At 32.5% G+C, this 17,595-nt stretch overlaps 1 long non-coding RNA gene across 7 annotated transcripts in view; it reads right to left on the bottom strand.

Annotated features, from left to right (window-relative positions):
• Positions 1-17,595, bottom strand: part of LOC145294153 (uncharacterized) — an 81,689-nt gene that overhangs the window by 10,144 nt on the left and 53,950 nt on the right. For 3 of the 7 annotated variants that reach the window (XR_013869832.1, XR_013869831.1, XR_013869830.1), the window contains 2 exons: positions 7,973-8,143; positions 6,924-7,101 (listed from right to left, as the gene is read on the bottom strand). This is a non-coding gene — a long non-coding RNA (uncharacterized LOC145294153). Of the gene's footprint in view, positions 1-1,523; positions 1,732-5,431; positions 6,032-6,923; positions 7,102-7,972; positions 8,144-17,595 lie in introns of those variants that run through there. The other 4 variants (XR_013869835.1, XR_013869833.1, XR_013869836.1 and 1 more) reach the window with 3 other exon arrangements.

Here is a 17,595-nt window from a genome sequence, read left to right as displayed (position 1 = left end):
GAGGGAGACTTAACTGTCGTACAAAGCTAAGACTCTGTAACATCATTTGTGTATAGATACTCTCTCAGGCATTTGTCTATAAAAGTGGTCCTGTGGCGATGGAAAAGTTGTGACACGTGGAGGCTTGAAATGCTGGAAGCATGTAATAATTGATCTCAATGACCATCTTCAGTGTCATGCCTGCTTGAGTGTGTGAATTCACCGGTAGGACTAAAAAAACAAAGTCACTTGTTGGGCTCATGGACTTTAAGTGTCTGAGGGAGTGGCACTCGTCTGACAAGACGTTGCAATCATCATACACACACACACACAAGGATGATTCCGATTCAAATGCGTATATGTTTTCAACCAAGATAAATATATAACCATGTAAGTTGTCCATAATAGTATTTTTTCTACGTTTTATGAGGTAAACATCTGATGACTAAATATACAGCAATAATATAATTTTGCAAACTTGTTAGTTGCAATAAAAAACAATATTGTAATGGCTAATTACTTTGAAAAGTAATAAATGACCAACTGAGAAAACTTGCTATTTGGAACTTGGAAAATTATTATATTACACTCCATATGTTCTGGAACACAATAAAAAGGCATTCATTGAGGTTGGATTTAAAAAAAAAAATTCGAAATTTACGTAAAACATTTTTCATCATAAAAACTTTATGAGAAATTTTTTTAATCAATTACGAGTAGTATAAAATGAATACATTTCAAGTTATGTTTGTAAACTAATATACAACACGTAATACTTATACTTATAATGTACATATTCAATAAAGTTATTTAAAAGTAATTAAGCTCTATAACAATGGATTTACCCTTTAAGAGCATATGTAATTTTATTAAAGATTCCAAAGTTTAATCACGTTATACAGAGAGAGAGAGAGAGAGAGAGAGAGAGAGAGAGAAAGAGAGAGAGAGTTGTTGTAAAAACAGAAAACACGCACACAAGACAAACGAATTAGTACTCGAATGGAATAGCCTATGATTTATTATCTAGTATACAGTTGAAAATTAAGATAAATAGTAGGTTTGTTTAAGGAAAGATGAACATATTAAGGTGTGGAGGTGGCAGGTGTCACTACTATGGAATGTGTACTTGAAGAATTGAGAGGTTGAGATGGAAAATAAACATTGCATGCCAACTTGAGCTGAAAAGAAACTTGGGATCCCTTTAACGATTTAAATAGGTGTAAGCAGCGAGAGAAACTAAATAAAAAGAAAGAAGAAAAAGCGAGAGAGAATAATTATCCAAAGAGATATAAAATGAAATAAGTCAGAGGGACAGAAAAAGCAAACGTTTCTTAGGTAGATATATTTAGGCGTTAGAATGAAACTTGAGAGAGAGACGGAAAAGGAAGAGATATAGACAAGTGATAAGAAATAAGAGAAAAAAGAGAGTCTGAAGAAATCTCTCGAGAATAGTAAGAGCGGTAGTGAAAAATTAGAGATAGAGAAGCAGTCTGAAGATGAAATTTGGCAGATTGAAATTAAGGTGAGAAAGTTTTAAATCTTACCTTCGACGTTATGTGTTTGTGATATAAGAAGAGTTGATCATGGCTGAATACAAACATCCTCAGCATAGTGGCTGTGGAAAGTGTGAGTTGTGCTCTAAATGGTGATGTCATTGAGGAAGATGATGGTGTCATTGAGGAAGGTAGTGATGTAATCGAAGAAGCTGATCATGTACATGGAAATGAATTGGATGTTGTCATTGTATCGGAGCTGAAAGAAAATGTGGGAAAAACGAGTAAAATAAATAGAGACAAGAAGTTAGCGAGTAATAAAAAACTATCCAAATAAAGATGAAAAAAGAGTAAGAGAGAGAGAGAGAGAGAGAGAGAGAGAGAGAGAGAGAGAGAGAGTAGAGAATGTATCCATTCAGGTCCTTTTAATAAACATTTATCTTCTATATTAACTCTTGGCTTAAAAAGAGTAGAAAAGCTATTAATGTCCACTATAGTGTAAAGAGTCATGCTTGTGGCTGGTTGTCAACTCAAAGTTGACTGCCTCCTTTTGTTGCTGGAGGCTAGAGCAATAGAGGTGAGAAAGGTGGATAGATAAGGAGATAGAGAGAGAGGAAGAGAAATAGAGGGAATATGTATCCAATGAAAGAGAATAGCAAAGAGTGTACAAGATAGACTAATTGTAATAACAGAAAACGGGAGTGTAAGAGAAATAAATTAGTGTTTGAGAGAAATAGTTTACGATACAAAATGAATCCAGTGTTACGTTGAAAATGGAAGTTTTTTTGTAGTTTGATGAAGCTTGAACAGACCAATGTGTGTGGAGGTCGCAGATATCACTAATGTAAAAGTTGTAATTGAAAAAATAAAGGAAATAAAGAGGGAGATAAAATATTCAAATAAAGAGAGAAAGAAACAAGCGGTAAAGAGAAATTATCCGAACAGATATAAAGTGAGAAATAGACAAAGAAATAAAATGGGAAGACAGAAAAAGCAGGCGTCTGTGTGGTGTGTGTGTGTGTGTGTGAGAGAGAGAGAGAGAGAGAGAGAGAGAGAGAGAGAGAGAGAGAGAGAGAGAGAGAGAGAGAGAGAGAGAGAGAGAAATTTTGTGTGTAAAAACTTGCAAAGGAGAAGGCAAAATTGAGATTGGGAGACTTGCGACAGAAACAAGTGAGAATAAGAGAAAACTAACATGAAAGAAAAAGATATAATTCTTGAGACGAGTTAGAAATCCAGTGAGAAAATTGAGATAGAGAGACAAAATGGGATGATAGAGTTGGAAAGATTAAGAGAAATATTTCAATCTCCACTGTTGATGTAGAATTTGCAACATTTGGTGTTTGTGATGTTGATGTTGATGATGTGAATGATTGTTGTAAGGATTTTACTGATTTATTCACAATGTCAAGGTATCAGGAGATTTTGGTAAAAAGAAGAAATACAAATTTATGAAAGTCTACATCAGAACTCGTAGAAAATCATAGACGTAATAATAGCCTAGAAGTATTTAGCAAGAGGAGCGTGGAGGAAGGAGTATAGGTTGAACAATTTTCAGACTATTTATATATATATCTATATTCTGTTGGTACTGTGAACAATATTCTATATTATTATTTGATATTATTAATTTTTAATGACAAGTTTAATAGGATGTCTTTTAATTATTTGGTACTCTTCAAATATATAGAAAAAATATTTAAACAAATTTTCATGTTCTAATTGATTGTTTATGTTTTCTTTTTTTTTTTTTTTTACAAAGGCATCACCATTTATCAAGGCCAAGAGGATTAAAAAGTGTACAGTAGACAATTGGACAATAAAGTAATCGTTAGTAATGGAAATTCAGTAAATTTGTTAACTTATATGGAACGGCTAATCAAAAACTTGTTTACATTAGGCCTAAAGACAACCATATTGTAGTCAGCTGGAAAGCAGGAAAATGGAAGACAATTCCATAGGCGTGCAATTCTAAAATAGAAGCTTTGTTCATGGAATCTACGTTTAGGTTTAGGCACAGATAAAGAGTGGAGGAAATTATTGATAGTGTTTTCTGCTAGATGGGTGTTTCTTGTGAAAGTTTGGCGAGGGTGGACCATGGATTGGAGCTCAGTCGAGCACATGTCATGAAAATAACGATAAAGCAGAGACAAACTCGCAACATCTCTTCCGTGAGAAAGAGGTTGCAGGGAAAAGAAAAGGACATCCCCTACGAAGCTACAAAGTCTATTTTGAACTCTATCAAGGCAGGATAAGTCCTTTCTAGCAGCTCCTGCCCAGATGTGGCAACAGTACTCCATCCTTGGACGTACCTGGCTCTTATATAGATAGAGAATTGCATCAGCAGTGAGATATCTACTGGATTGATAGAAGGATCTCACCATTTTTCCAGCGGCCTTGGCAACAGATTTAATGCATGCATTCCATTTCAGATCAGGAGTAAAGGTCAAGCTCAGAAGCAGCTTGTCAAAACATGAGGCCTCCTCAAGACGAGAGTCATTCATTTCAATTGATGCCAGATGGGGATCAGAGCGTTGGTGATTTAAAGATAAAAGCTTGGTTTTAGATGCATTAAAAGTAACAAGCAACCTTTTCCTCCATTGTACCACATGCTCAAGATCAGAGGAGAGAAAATTGGAGAGAACTTGGCTGTTTACAGTCTTAGATCTGCTACCATAGATAGTAGTGTCATCAGCATAAATGTCTATGAATGATGTAAGGATGTGATTTGGAAGATCATTAATGTAGATCAGGAAGAGAGTTGGGCCCAGGACGGACCTTTGAGGGACTCCAGCATTAATACTGTGAGCTTCTGATTTCTGTCCATCAACCACTACTCTTATGAACCTATCAGAGAGAAATGATTTAATAATTAAGAAGACATTTCCAGTTATACTGTAGCTGGAGATCTTATGAAGTAAAACTTTACACCATACTCTATCAAAGGTCTTTGATATGTCAATAGCAATTGGCCTAGAAATGTAGCCTCTGTCAAGAGATTCACTAATCCTATGAGATATAACTGTAAGTACATCTGCTGTAGATCTAGTAGAACGGAAACCATATTGCGTGTCATTAAGAGGGTTATTTTTGCTGAGATAGTTGATTATTTCTCTATTTAACACAGATTCCAGCAACTTACTCATGGCGCACAGGAGACTTATTATCCTGTACTGAGAGAGGGATAAGCGATCACCTGAATTCTTAAATACAGGGCATACTGATGAGATTTTCCAGGGTGATGGGAAGCAATTCTCCTTAAGACAACATTTTAACAGTTTTGTAAGTATGGGCGCTAGTTCTGGTTGAAGTTTTTTGAGTACTATAATTGGAATACCGTCAGGGCCAGTTGCTTTACTGGAATCAAGGTTTTTGATTAGCTTGGTAACATCACGTGCAGATATTTGTATATCACATAGTGTGTTTTCTGATACAGGAGGAAATATTGGGGGTTGGCGGCCTTGGTTTCAAAGGGTAGAATTAGCTGCAAAGTTCTTAGCAAAGAGTTTGGCTTTGTCTGATGCTGACAAGATTACCTCAGGTCCATTGATGATAGTTGGGATAGAGCACACGCTTCTGTTCAGGATTCTGTTTGCTATTTGCCAAAACTAGTGGGAATCAAGCCGCTGCTCAGCTACTTTGGACTTGATGGACTGAGCATACACCTCTCTTGCGGTCTTACTATTTTATCATGAATTTAATCTGGTTTTTAAATAAAAATTTATCCTCTATATAAACTCTTTAGCTAAAACTGAAAAGAAAAGCTATTGACGTCTGCCACAATTTAAAGTGTCATGCTCATAGTTGGTTGTCAATTAAAAAAGGCGACCGATTTCATGCGTTACTCTTGTTTTCGTTGAATATTGTCAGTAAATGGCAATTCTGATTCAAAATAAATGAGAAAAACTGATGACAAGAGAAAGAGGAAACTAAAAAGTTTTCAGAAAAAAATGAAGGCTTACTAAACATGCGGTTGATGTTAAAATCCAAGATGAAGAAATTGAAGAAGGGGTGGCTGAACCGGAAAGTATTCAAGGAATTAGTAGTGGTATGAGGTAGTAGTGCTGCAGATGGTGTATTCGCTAAAGGTGTTGAGATAGATGAAAAGGAATTCACCTGACCAGGAAATTCTGGCCATTTCATTCGAGCTGAAAAAAAATTAGCTTCATTTTAACATGTAAAATAAATAGGGAAATTAGTGAGTGAAATTAGTCAAAGTAAAATATGAAAAATAGAAAGAGAGATGGAAAGAGAACTTGCAAAGGAGAAGGCAACAGAGAGATTGGGAAACTTGCGATAGAAACAAGCAAGAAAGAGAGAAAACTAAGACAGGAGAAAAAGGCAGTGAGAGAGAGCGACTAAATCGTGATAAAGAGAGACAATCTGACAACAGAGATGGAGAAAAAAGAGAAGAATAGAATTAACGTGATAATTTTTTCAATCGCACCTGCTGATGTAGGATTTACGATATTTGGTGTTCATGATGTTGACGCTGATAATGCGAATGATTGTTGTGAAGATTTTACTGATTCTTTCACGGTGTTAAAGTAACAGGACTTTTTCTGCAAAAACAAAATACAAATTTAAGAGAGTCAACATCCAAAATTGTGGAAAATCATATACAGTGAGTTTCGCAATAACAGCTTAGAAACATTTATCAAATGGAGCATAAAGTAAAGATTGCATGTTGAACAATTTTCAGACTTTATTTATATGTTAATATTCTGCATGAACGGTAAACAATCTATATTATTATTTGACTTTCTTAATTTTTAATGACAGACTGAATGCATTTTGATTATTCAGTGCTGTTTAAATATCAAAGAAAAGCCTTGCTGAACAGTTGTATAGTTTCTTTTTATTTTCTCTCATGAAGAAGAGATACTACTCTCAAACATTAATGGCATCAACACCTACCATCTTGTATGACAAATATATTAAAAATATCTAAACAAACAAATTTTCGTGTCCTCTCAACTTACTTTTAAAAATTGAATGCAGATTACAGAAGAATAATTATAGAGTAATGAGTTTATGTTGAACTCTTTAGCCACCATTATTTCTGTGTATCTATTTTCTTTTGGTTGTATATCTAATTGATTTTTAATGTTTGAAACTTTTTATTTTTATAGCAGATCGTAAGAGAACATTTATGTATTAATATTGTATCAAGTATCTATTTTGGTTTTTAAATAAACAATTATGCTCTATATTAACTCTTTAGCAAAAACCAAAAAGAAAAGCTGTTGATATCCGCAATAGTTCAGGGGTCATGCTTGTAGTTAGTTGTCAATGAAAAGCCGACCAACTTCTGTGTTACTCATGTCTTCATTGAATATTGCCAGTAAAATGCGGATTCCGATTCAAAATAAATCAAATGAGAAAAACTGATGACAACAAGAGAAACAGGAAATTAAAAAGTGTTCGGAAAAAAAAAAAAAAATGAAAGCTTACTGAATGTCTGGTTGATGTTAAAGTCGCAGAAGAAGTGTAGGTTGTGGTTTCTCCAAACCGGAAAATACCTGAGGAACTGGGAGTGGCAGTTGTGATACAGATGGTGCAATGGAGGAAAGTGTTAATGTAGATGGAAAGGAATTCGCGTGTGCAGTAAATGCTGGCCAGAACATTGGTGCTGAAAAAAAATTGGGATCATTTAAACATGTAAAATAGAGAGAATTTGGTGAGTGAAATTACCCAAGGTTGCAATACGAAAATGAAAAATATATTTCATTTTAATTTGAGGCATGAAACAATTTTTTTATGGAAAATTTGGTGTCATATTATAAAGTATAAAATGTACTAAAATTGCGTTAAATTATGAAAAAAAATAAAGCAATAGTGATGAGAAGTTTAATAGTAACATTATAGAAATGCATAGAACAGATACAATTTGATTACTCATTATTATGGTTGATAACAAGACGTAAGCAGTACCAAAATAATATCTTTCACAGATGGTAAGTTATTTGTTTTTACTGGGGTAATTAACAACTTTACATTTATCTCAGATTCAAGCAATTACTTATGACACATTGAAGATTGATCGCTCTGTACTGAGATGAAGATGACCGATCTCCATCTGTATGTCGAAGATTCAGAGTGAGAGAAAGAGAGAGAAAGCTAGAAAGAAATAATAAAGAAAGGAAGATCGAAAAATTACATTCCGTTTATCCATTTAATCTTTTATAATTTTGAAAAAGCACAAATTAAATGAACACGGCTTAAGTATCAAAATTTCAATGAACTGTATATGCTCAAGAACTGCTCATCTATTAAAGACATTACCATGGTACTTCTTCACGACATAAACATATACAAATTTAATATACATATACATGCAATATACATATATATACATAATATATATACAGATATATACATATAATTGTATCAGTAAATACAAAAGAAATGTTCAAAGTTCTCTTTATTTAAGAGAACATGGAATTTGGAGAAAAGGCAAGTGAATTCATGTGAAGCAGGTAAAGATATGATCAGTTACTTACAGGATTCATCCTCTCGGATTGGAATTGTTTCCGTTTCCGATCAGAGTGTGTCTCTTCCAGTACCCGCTTTTGAGATGTCACTGTTTGCTGTGTTGTGCCAGCAGATGGGCTGGAGAGAGTCACGAGGGTGGGAGATGTGACAGAGGAGGAAGTATTGACTGTTGATTGAATCTGGCAAACAGAAATGTGAAAAAAAAACAAACTTCATTTTAATTTTTAATAGAGATTATCTTTAAAAAGGTTATAAAGATGTAAAAAAAAACATTTTATTACAATTCACCGTAGGTTGTAGTAAACCACTAAGCCCACGTGCGTAGATTGTAATATTAAAATTAGTTGAGCAATCTAGACCTACTTGAATTAAATTTACTTTTTAAAAATGTTTATTTCAACTAAATTCTCGCCACAGTAATTGCTGCCCAATTTATATATATATATATATATATATATATATATATATATATATATATATATATAAATTCTCGCCACAGTAATTGCCGCCCAATTTATATATATAATTTAGTTGAAATAAACATTTTTGATATCATTCAACCACGGTAGTGGTTGAATATATGCTTAAGTCCAAAATTGAATGAATCGAGACACATTCAAACCCCCACCACTAATTCCGTTCGCAACCAAATTTCAAACAGGTTATATAGTTGGATAGAACACCTCATTAGCTACATTTTGAAAAAAAAAATTCGAAAATTGGTTCAGTAGAAGAAAAGTTACAACAAAATATGTGGGTTCACAAACAGGAGAGTAAGTACATACATAAGTGACTAACGCTTTTTTTTTATTTTGCATAACTTTTTTTTGTATATAAATATTTTTTTACTGCGATTTTGCCAATATGACATGTTAGCGTAACGGTTAGTGTAACGGGGGTTGGTGGAAAGATTTTAGGTTCAATCCCGTGTATCGTTTTTTTTATAATTAAAAAACCGAACTTTTTTTTAATAACTAATTTTTTTTTTAACTCTCCTTATGATTTTATAGCAAAAAATGGTGAATTTATCGATTAAAAATATTAGTGAATTCTATGATATACATATTCTTTGAATGAACTCAAATTTTTCGTTATCACATTTGATCAAAAATGTAGTCATTTCATAGCAACTACTGTGATTCGAAATTAAATTGAAAATGTTATATGTTACCGTAACGGGTATAGAGCCGGGATTGGTAGAAAGATTTTAGGTTCAATCCCGTGTAATGTTTTTTTTTAAGATTAAAAACCGATGAAAATCGAACTATTAATATGCTAATAATTCGCCGGTTCCAAGTTATTATTATAACTATTACTCTTAGAGCTGCTGCTGCTGCTGTGAGATCGTGTCTTGTCCATATTATCATCAGCAGCAGTGAACCTGCTTGCCTAGTTTCGTAAGTAAATAAGTCGAATAATACATGTGAACTTAAAAGACTAAAAAGAAGAAAATACTAGTGAGAGTGGCAGAGACAATCAGAAGAAGCCAGAAAAAAATGGATAAAATAAAAGGTTTAGTTTTTATTTTATTTTAGTAGAAGAAATGAAAGAAAAAACAACACAACTTTATTTAAACTGAATCGGAAATACTGAAAATAGTTTAAAGATTTTTAAAGGTAAATTAAAAAAAAAAGGATAAAAGCAGACGTCACTTTAAATGTCGATGACAATGAAACTTGGATAAAATAAAAGGTCTAGTTTTTATTTTATTTTATTAGAAGAAATGAAAGAAAAAACAACACAACTTTATTTAAATTATTAATCCAGGGCAGCATGGATTCAGAACCGGAAGATCCTGCTTAAGTCAGCTTCTAATCCATCATGATAGGATCATTAATACTATAGACAATGAATGTAATGTCGACGTGATATACCTAGACTTTGCAAAGGCGTTCGACAAAGTGGACTTTGCAGTAACCATCAGAAAGCTCCAACATCTTGGAATTGGAGGTAAATTGATCCTATGGATTAAATCATTCCTAACAGATCGCTACCAGACAGTTGTAGTAAATGGCTCTGCATCTCCCCCGACCAAAGTGCTATCTGGCGTTCCCCAAGGTTCAGTACTTGGTCCGCTGCTGTTCCTCGTACTAATTGGCGACATAGACGAAAAAGTCAAATCGTCTTTCGTCTCAAGTTTTGCCGACGACACCAGGATTGGCAGGAAAATAAAAGATTCTTCTGATGTACAAGCTCTCCAAGATGATCTAGACGCTATCTACCAATGGGCGGATGACAACAATATGCAGTTTAACTCCGAGAAATTCGAGTGTATCAAATACGGTAGAAGGAAGGACCTGAGAGAAGCATCTAAGTACTCGACCCAAGACGGGAAGCTAATTAAAACCAAAGATACTGTGCGCGATCTGGGAGTAACGTTGGATTCTGATGGTACATTCACCTCCCAGATCGACAAAGTTTGTTCAACTGCACGGAGCCTTTCCAGTTGGATTCTACGCACTTTCAAAACGAGACAAAAAAAACCTAATGCTGACACTCTGGAAGTCGCTGGTGTTGCCGCACATTGATTACTGTTGTCAGCTGTGGACTCCGGACAGAAAACGTCATATTCAAGCATTAGAGGCCATCCAGAAGTCGTTTCTAAGAAAGATAACTGGTTATAGTCAATTGAATTATTGGCAACTGCTGGATGCGTTGAATATCAAATCGATTCAATGCAGGCAAGAAAGATATTCAATCATCTATACCTGGCGTATGATGGAGAACCAGGTGCCCAACGCTTGTATACAGCACCATATCTCAAAACATGGCAGAAGGTGTGTGGTACCACCCCTAACCAGTGCCAGGGACAACTGGATCCGATGGCTCAGGGAATCGAGTTTAAATTCCCGGGGTCCTACGCTCTTCAATTGCCATCCACGTAACATCAGAGAGATCACGAACTGCAAAACAGAATCGTTCAAGTCGGCGCTGGATACCTGGCTGAAGTCTGTACCAGACGAACCTCAGATCCCCGGTTATACCGCTATGAGACGCAGTGAATCCAATAGCTTACGCCACATGCTTGTCTGTGTAAAGAGGGACAGCGAAACGGTGCAGCGGTCTATTGATTCGACACCGCCTATACCGTCCCAACTCGAGGCCGCTTGCCGCAGTGACCTTGGAGGGCTCTGACCGCCGAAAGACATCACAGAAATCACACAAAAAAAACTTACTAGGAAATACTGAAAATAGTTTAAAGATTTTTAAAGGTAAATTTAAAAAAAAAAGGATAAAAGCAGACGTCACTTTAAATGTCGATGACAATGAAACTTGGATAAAATAAAAGGTTTAGTTTTTATTGTATTTTATTAGAAGAATTGAAAGAAAAACAACACAACTTTATTTAAAATGACTCGGAAATACTGAAAATAGTTTAAATATTGTTGAATTTTTATTTTATTATTCATTTATCTCATTCGTTCAGGGAATGAAAGAGAAATATTTTTTTTAGAAAAACAGACAACATTGTCGATTATTCCTGTATTTTTCTTTGCGTGTATTTATATATATAATATTAACAATGAACTTGGAATAATAATGATAATAAATATATATTTATTTACAAAAAAAAGAAAAAAAATCGTCTGAAGGAGATTTTTTTTAAAGGTAAATTAAAAAAAAAAGGATAAAAGCAGACGTCACTTTAAATGTCGATGATAATGGATATTGAGTTAAATCCAGGGCCTGAGAATAGTAATAATGGAAGTAATTATGAGGTGGGTAATCAATTAAATGAAGAAGAATTGAAAAAAAAATGAACTTCAAAATAATACAAGAAAAAGAAAAATGGAAAATGAAAAAATAAAAAATGCAAAAAGACAAAAAAAATTTAAAGAACAAAATAAAGAAGAATATTTAAAAAGAAAACGAGAATATAAAAAAAAAACATAGAGAAAAAATAGAGAAGAAATAAATGTTAAAAATCGAGAACATCAAAAAAATTATAGAAATAAAAATAAAGAAGAATTTAAAATTCGAAATAAAGAAAATAAAAAAAATAAGAGAGAAATATAGTGAAGAATTAAAAATTCGAAATAAAGAAAATCAAAAAATAAATTGAGAGAAAAATAAAGAAAAATACAATAATAAAAATAAAGATTATCAAAGAAATTTTAGAGTAAAAAATAAGAATAATGTCTTTTTTAGAAAGAAAAAGAAAATTTATCAAACTAATTATAAAAATAAACACAAATTAATGGAAGAACAAAAAATGAAAAAATATGATAAGAAAAGTTTGATAAAAAATAAGAAAATTTATTCTTGGAGAAACAAACTAAACAAATTTTCTAGCGTTTTTCATAAAAAAGCTATTGTAATTCATAAATTGACAAAATCCTATTTATTTTACAATAATAAAATGACACATAATATAAGAAATTATAGAAAAAATTATAAAATTGGATTGAATAAAATAACTGGAATGTATTCTAATGCTTTGGGAATTAGAAATTTGATGCTCAAAAATATAAAAAATACTGCAAACACTGTTTATAATTTTGTCAAAAAAGTTGATAAAAAATGACTATTACCTACTTATTGGGGAGAAGAATTGTATCATGCATTCAATAATGAACATTATTTGTTTCCAAGAAATTCAGTTGAATATGTGCCTATAAGAGTTTTGGCAAAGCATAATTATGAATCTCTTGATTGTCAAACTGAAGATTGTGAATGCAAAAAGTCAGAAATTTCTGAACCAAATATGCCAAATAATAACAATGAACATATTATTGTAGAAGAAAATGAAAATAAAGTGAATGATGAAGAAAATGAAGAAGATGAAGAAATAAAAATTGAATTGGCTCGACCTTGTGATTTTAGTAATGAATGTCCCTATGAAAAAACACGACTCATTGAAACTAGAAAAATACATCAAATTATTAAACAAATTTCACCGGATTTGACATTTTTGGAAATTCGCAAAATTATGAAAAAAATGGAAGAATGTTCTGGCATACATAATGACAATTTATATTGCATTGGTCAATCGGATTGCACTAATAGACTTGAACTCCTTAGAAGAATGGCACCACATACTCCAAGACTCAGAACTTTAGTCACTCATGTGTATAGATTAAGAGCTGTTTGCATTTGGCTGGATCTCTATGATATTTGTCTCTTAGAAGGAAATTGGCCAATGTTTGAAAAATTATTAGACTCTGAATTTTATAATCTTAAGACTTCAAAATTAATTGAAAGATTGCAACAAAGAGAGAATCAAGAACATCATTCAGAAAATAATGTTGTGAATAAATTTGTCACATTAATTAAAAATTTTAACAAAGAGATGAAAAAAATGAAAATTAATTCATGTGACATTTGCAAACAAAGAGAATATGATGAATTTTTGAAAGTTTGGACTGACTGGGAAAAAGAAGTTAATGAAATAATTAAAGAAAATTATATATTACCATGCAAGATTTGCAATAATTGTAGAGGGTTTTTGAAGAAAAATAAAATCCCTACATTAGCATCAATTAATGGATTAAGAGTGGATGAAATTCCAGAAGTGTTGGAAAAATTGAACATTTATGAAGAAATCTTAATTCAAAGAGCGAAATGTTTTATTAATATGATAAAACTTGTTCCTCAAAGATACAAAGGACCAAGTTCAGATATGGTTTCTGCTATTAAAGGAATTGCAACTTATTTGTCAATTCCAATGGAAAATACAATCAACCATTTGATGAACACTTTACCATCAAAAGAAGAAAATTCTTTACAAATTATATTCAATTCCTACAGCTCAAAAGAAAATTTGGAAATCATTGGTCAAATTGGATAATGTGTTTGATGCACTGGATTGGCTCAAAGCAAACAATTCATTCTATAAAGATATTGAAATTGACAGAACATCAGATCTCAATAATGTTGTTTTATGCACTGGGCAAGGTAGTTCAACTAAATCTGATGATTGCATTTTGAGTCATTTATCAAAAAAAGATGCTGATACATATTATGAACATCATACTGTTCAAAAAATATATCCGACTTTACCAAATGAAAAAGACATTGAAATTTATAAAATGAAAAAAGTTGAAGGAAATTTGTTGAAAGATGATAATCCAAATTTGGATTACATGTGTTTTCCTAAAATCTTGTGCAAAGGAAGATTTGTCATGAATTACAACAGGCCATATGGAAAAGTGCCAAATTATATGTACACTAGAAACAGATTAAGGCACTGTGATCCAAGATTTAGGAAAAATATTCAGTATTTATTTCATTCTGTTGACAAAGCTGACAAAAGAGCATTGGATTCGGGAATTTTTGTGATTATGAAATCTCTCAAATGCAATCAAATAACATTGGCTCAATTTAATCAACAGGTTCATAATAATGATAAAAAATTAGAAGGCAATCTTTCAATGATGATGGCCAATGTGAGAGGATCCAAACAATTTTGGAATAGAAAAGCATCCGATTTGCACACATTGGATGAAAAATTTGGCCCTTCTACCTTCTTTATCACTTTATCACGTGCTGAATATTTTTGGCCAGATTTAAGAGAATTTTTGGAAAATTGAACAGTGGTGTAAGTAATGTTGAAGCTATGAGAACAAGTACATTGTGCGTGAATGATGTTGTTGCAGTCAGTGAACATTTTTATCACAGATTGCAAGCTGTAATGAATAAAGTAATTTTGGCAAAAGACAATCCAGTTTTTGGAAAAGTTGCACATTATTTTTGGAGGATTGAATATCAACAAAGAGGAGCTCCCCATGTTCACATGAAAATATGGGTGGAAGGAGCAATACTGAAGATCCTCTATCATTTAATGATATTAAAAAATTTATCAATCAACACATAACTTGCAGAATGCCTTGTTCAGTTTCTAGTCCAACACTTCACAACTTGGTTAAAAGATTTCAAGTTCATTCTTGTAGAAAAACATGCTGGAGGATATATGGAAAAGGCAAAAATATTGTGAAAAAGTATCGATTTGGATTTCCTAAATCGGAAGGAGTGGATGAAAAACTTGTAAATGACTATAATCCTTTATTATTATTAATTTGGCAATCCAATATTGATGTACAATATATTGGAGAAGATAGCATGATATTGACAAGATATGTGACAAGTTATCAAACTAAAGCTGAAAAGAATGAAGCTGAAGGTGTTTGGGATAATTTGGATGAAAAGGGATCAAAATATGGAAGATTCAAATCAGCAGGACTTCAACTAATTGGTAAAAGAGACATTGGAGCTTATGAATGTGCTGATAGATTATTGGGTCACCACTTATTTGGTGCATCTGATCAAGTCATTTGCGTTGGAGCTGATATTCCTAGCAAAAGAGGACATAGATTGAAGTCAAAAGAATATTTAGAAAAACTTCCTGAATCTTCTACAAACATATTTCATGAAAATATGGTAGAAAACTATTATCCAAATCGACCATCATCTTTGGAAAAAGTTTCTTTGTATGAAGTTGCAAGCAATTATAAAAAAATATCTGTTAAACCTTCTAACAATGAAGAAGCTAAGAAAATGAAAATGATAAATGACAAAGGTTACTTTAAGCAAGTCAAGGAAAAAGTCGTCAAGGCCCCATATGTTCCTTTAAATAAAGAAACCAAAGAAAGATATGTTCACAATTTGCTTATGCTTTTCAAACCTTGGAGAAAGGAAGAAGATGATTTATTAAATGGTTTCACAACATATGAAGAAGCTTTTAAATATTTTTCTTCTGAATTACCTGAAATGATTAACTATGAAAATATAAAGAAAAAAGTCATACAATCTATAGAGTTGGCAAAGCAATTAGAAATTGAAGTTGAAAAGGAAGGCTCTGAAGAAATACAAAAAATAATTATTGATGAAGAGCAAGAATTTGATACTAATGATTTAATAGTTAATGATTTTGTTGAGAGAAAAGTCACAGAAGAATCAGTAGCTGAAAAAGAAGCTCAACTGAATTCTGATCAAAAAAGAATTTATGATAATGTTATTAGTATAATTAAAAAACAAGAACTTCATTGCAATAAAGAAAAACCTATTCCTAGATGCAGTTGTGAAGACTGTAAACAACTACTCAAATTCATTTCTGGTGTTGGTGGAACAGGAAAAAGCTTTTTGATTGACACCATTTCTGACAAAATTACTTTAATGGTTAATGTCAAAGATACCATGCCAGTTATAATTTGTGGACCAACTGGTATGAGTGCTTTTCAAATAAAAGGCAACACTTTGCATAGCACTCTCATGATCAGTGTTCAACATGGAAAATTTCCTGTTTACAAAGAATTGAAAAAAGATGATGTCAAATTTTTTAGAAGAATTCTGGAAAATGCTAGAATAATAATAATTGATGAAATTAGCATGGTCAGTCATTTAATGCTGGCTTTCATTCACAAAAGATTGGATGAAATCTTTGGGAATTCAAATAAAATGACATATCCATTTGGAAACATGAACATTTTATTGTTTGGAGACTTATTGCAACTGCCACCAGTCAATGAAAAGCCAGTTTTTGCAAGAGTTACAACATTTGATGCCAAAAAAACAGAAATTGGCATTTGTGGACACTCATTATGGAAATATTTTGAATATGATGAGCTCATTATTAATATGAGACAAAAAGATGACAAAGACAATTATAGTGAAATCTTGGGGAGAATTAGAATTGGTTCACCCTCTGACTCAGATATAAGCACTCTTAAACAAAGATGCTTATTTTCTGGTAGAAAAGCAAAAGTTGAAGAAATTGCAGATAAACTTATTGAATTGTCTTCCAATTCTGAATTGAAATTTGTTTGCATACTTCCTATGAATGAAGCTGTAGATGAATTAAATAATGAAATGCTAAAAAAATACAGCACTAAAACTATTGAAATTGCAGCTATTGATTCTGGAATGAGACAAAAGAATGTAAAAAAGAAGAAAAAAGTTTCAATTAAAAATAATGAACCAAAGAAAACATCAGAAACAGCTGGATTAGAAACTATTTTGAAAGTTGGCATTGGTGCCCAAGTGATGTTGAAGAGAAACATTGATGTAGAAAAAGGTTATTGCAATGGTGTTATTGGAAAAGTAACTGATATTATTGGTAAAGGCACTAATGTTGAATCCATTGTGGTTCAATTTGATCATAAAAATGAACCTTTTACTGTTAAAAAAATTCAAGCTAATTATGAAATTTCACCTGGCATATTTATTACCAGAAATCAATTCCCATTGTCACTCTCTTATGCCATTACCATTCACAAATCTCAAGGAATGAGTGTGGATGGCATTATTGCTGATTTGGGAACTCAAGTTTTTGCTGATGGAATGGCTTATGTGGCTCTTTCAAGAGCTAGAAAATTGTGCAATGTTTATTTGTCTGACTTTGATCCAAGATCATTAATTATGTGTGACAAGTCTGCTTGGGAAGAATACAGCAGATTGAGGGCTAGTTCTGGAAGGCCAGAATTGACTCTATTGCCACCTTGTAGAAAACAACCACCGTGTATGGCAAATGCTACTTATATGCCAAAGAAAAGAACCAAGCGATTGCAAATGGGACAAATAGAAGAACCAACTACTAAAAAGAAGAAAACTCAAAATAATTTGACAAATTTGGTTTCTAAAATGCCTTTGATCAATAGAAGCAATGATTGTTTTGTTAATTCAATTGTGCAATTAG

Source organism: Euprymna scolopes, chromosome 15 (genome assembly GCF_053919585.1).
Source record: "Euprymna scolopes isolate OS-2025 chromosome 15, ASM5391958v1, whole genome shotgun sequence".
Lineage (NCBI taxonomy): Eukaryota > Metazoa > Mollusca > Cephalopoda > Sepiida > Sepiolidae > Euprymna > Euprymna scolopes.
This window is presented reverse-complemented; position numbering and strand designations above follow the sequence as displayed.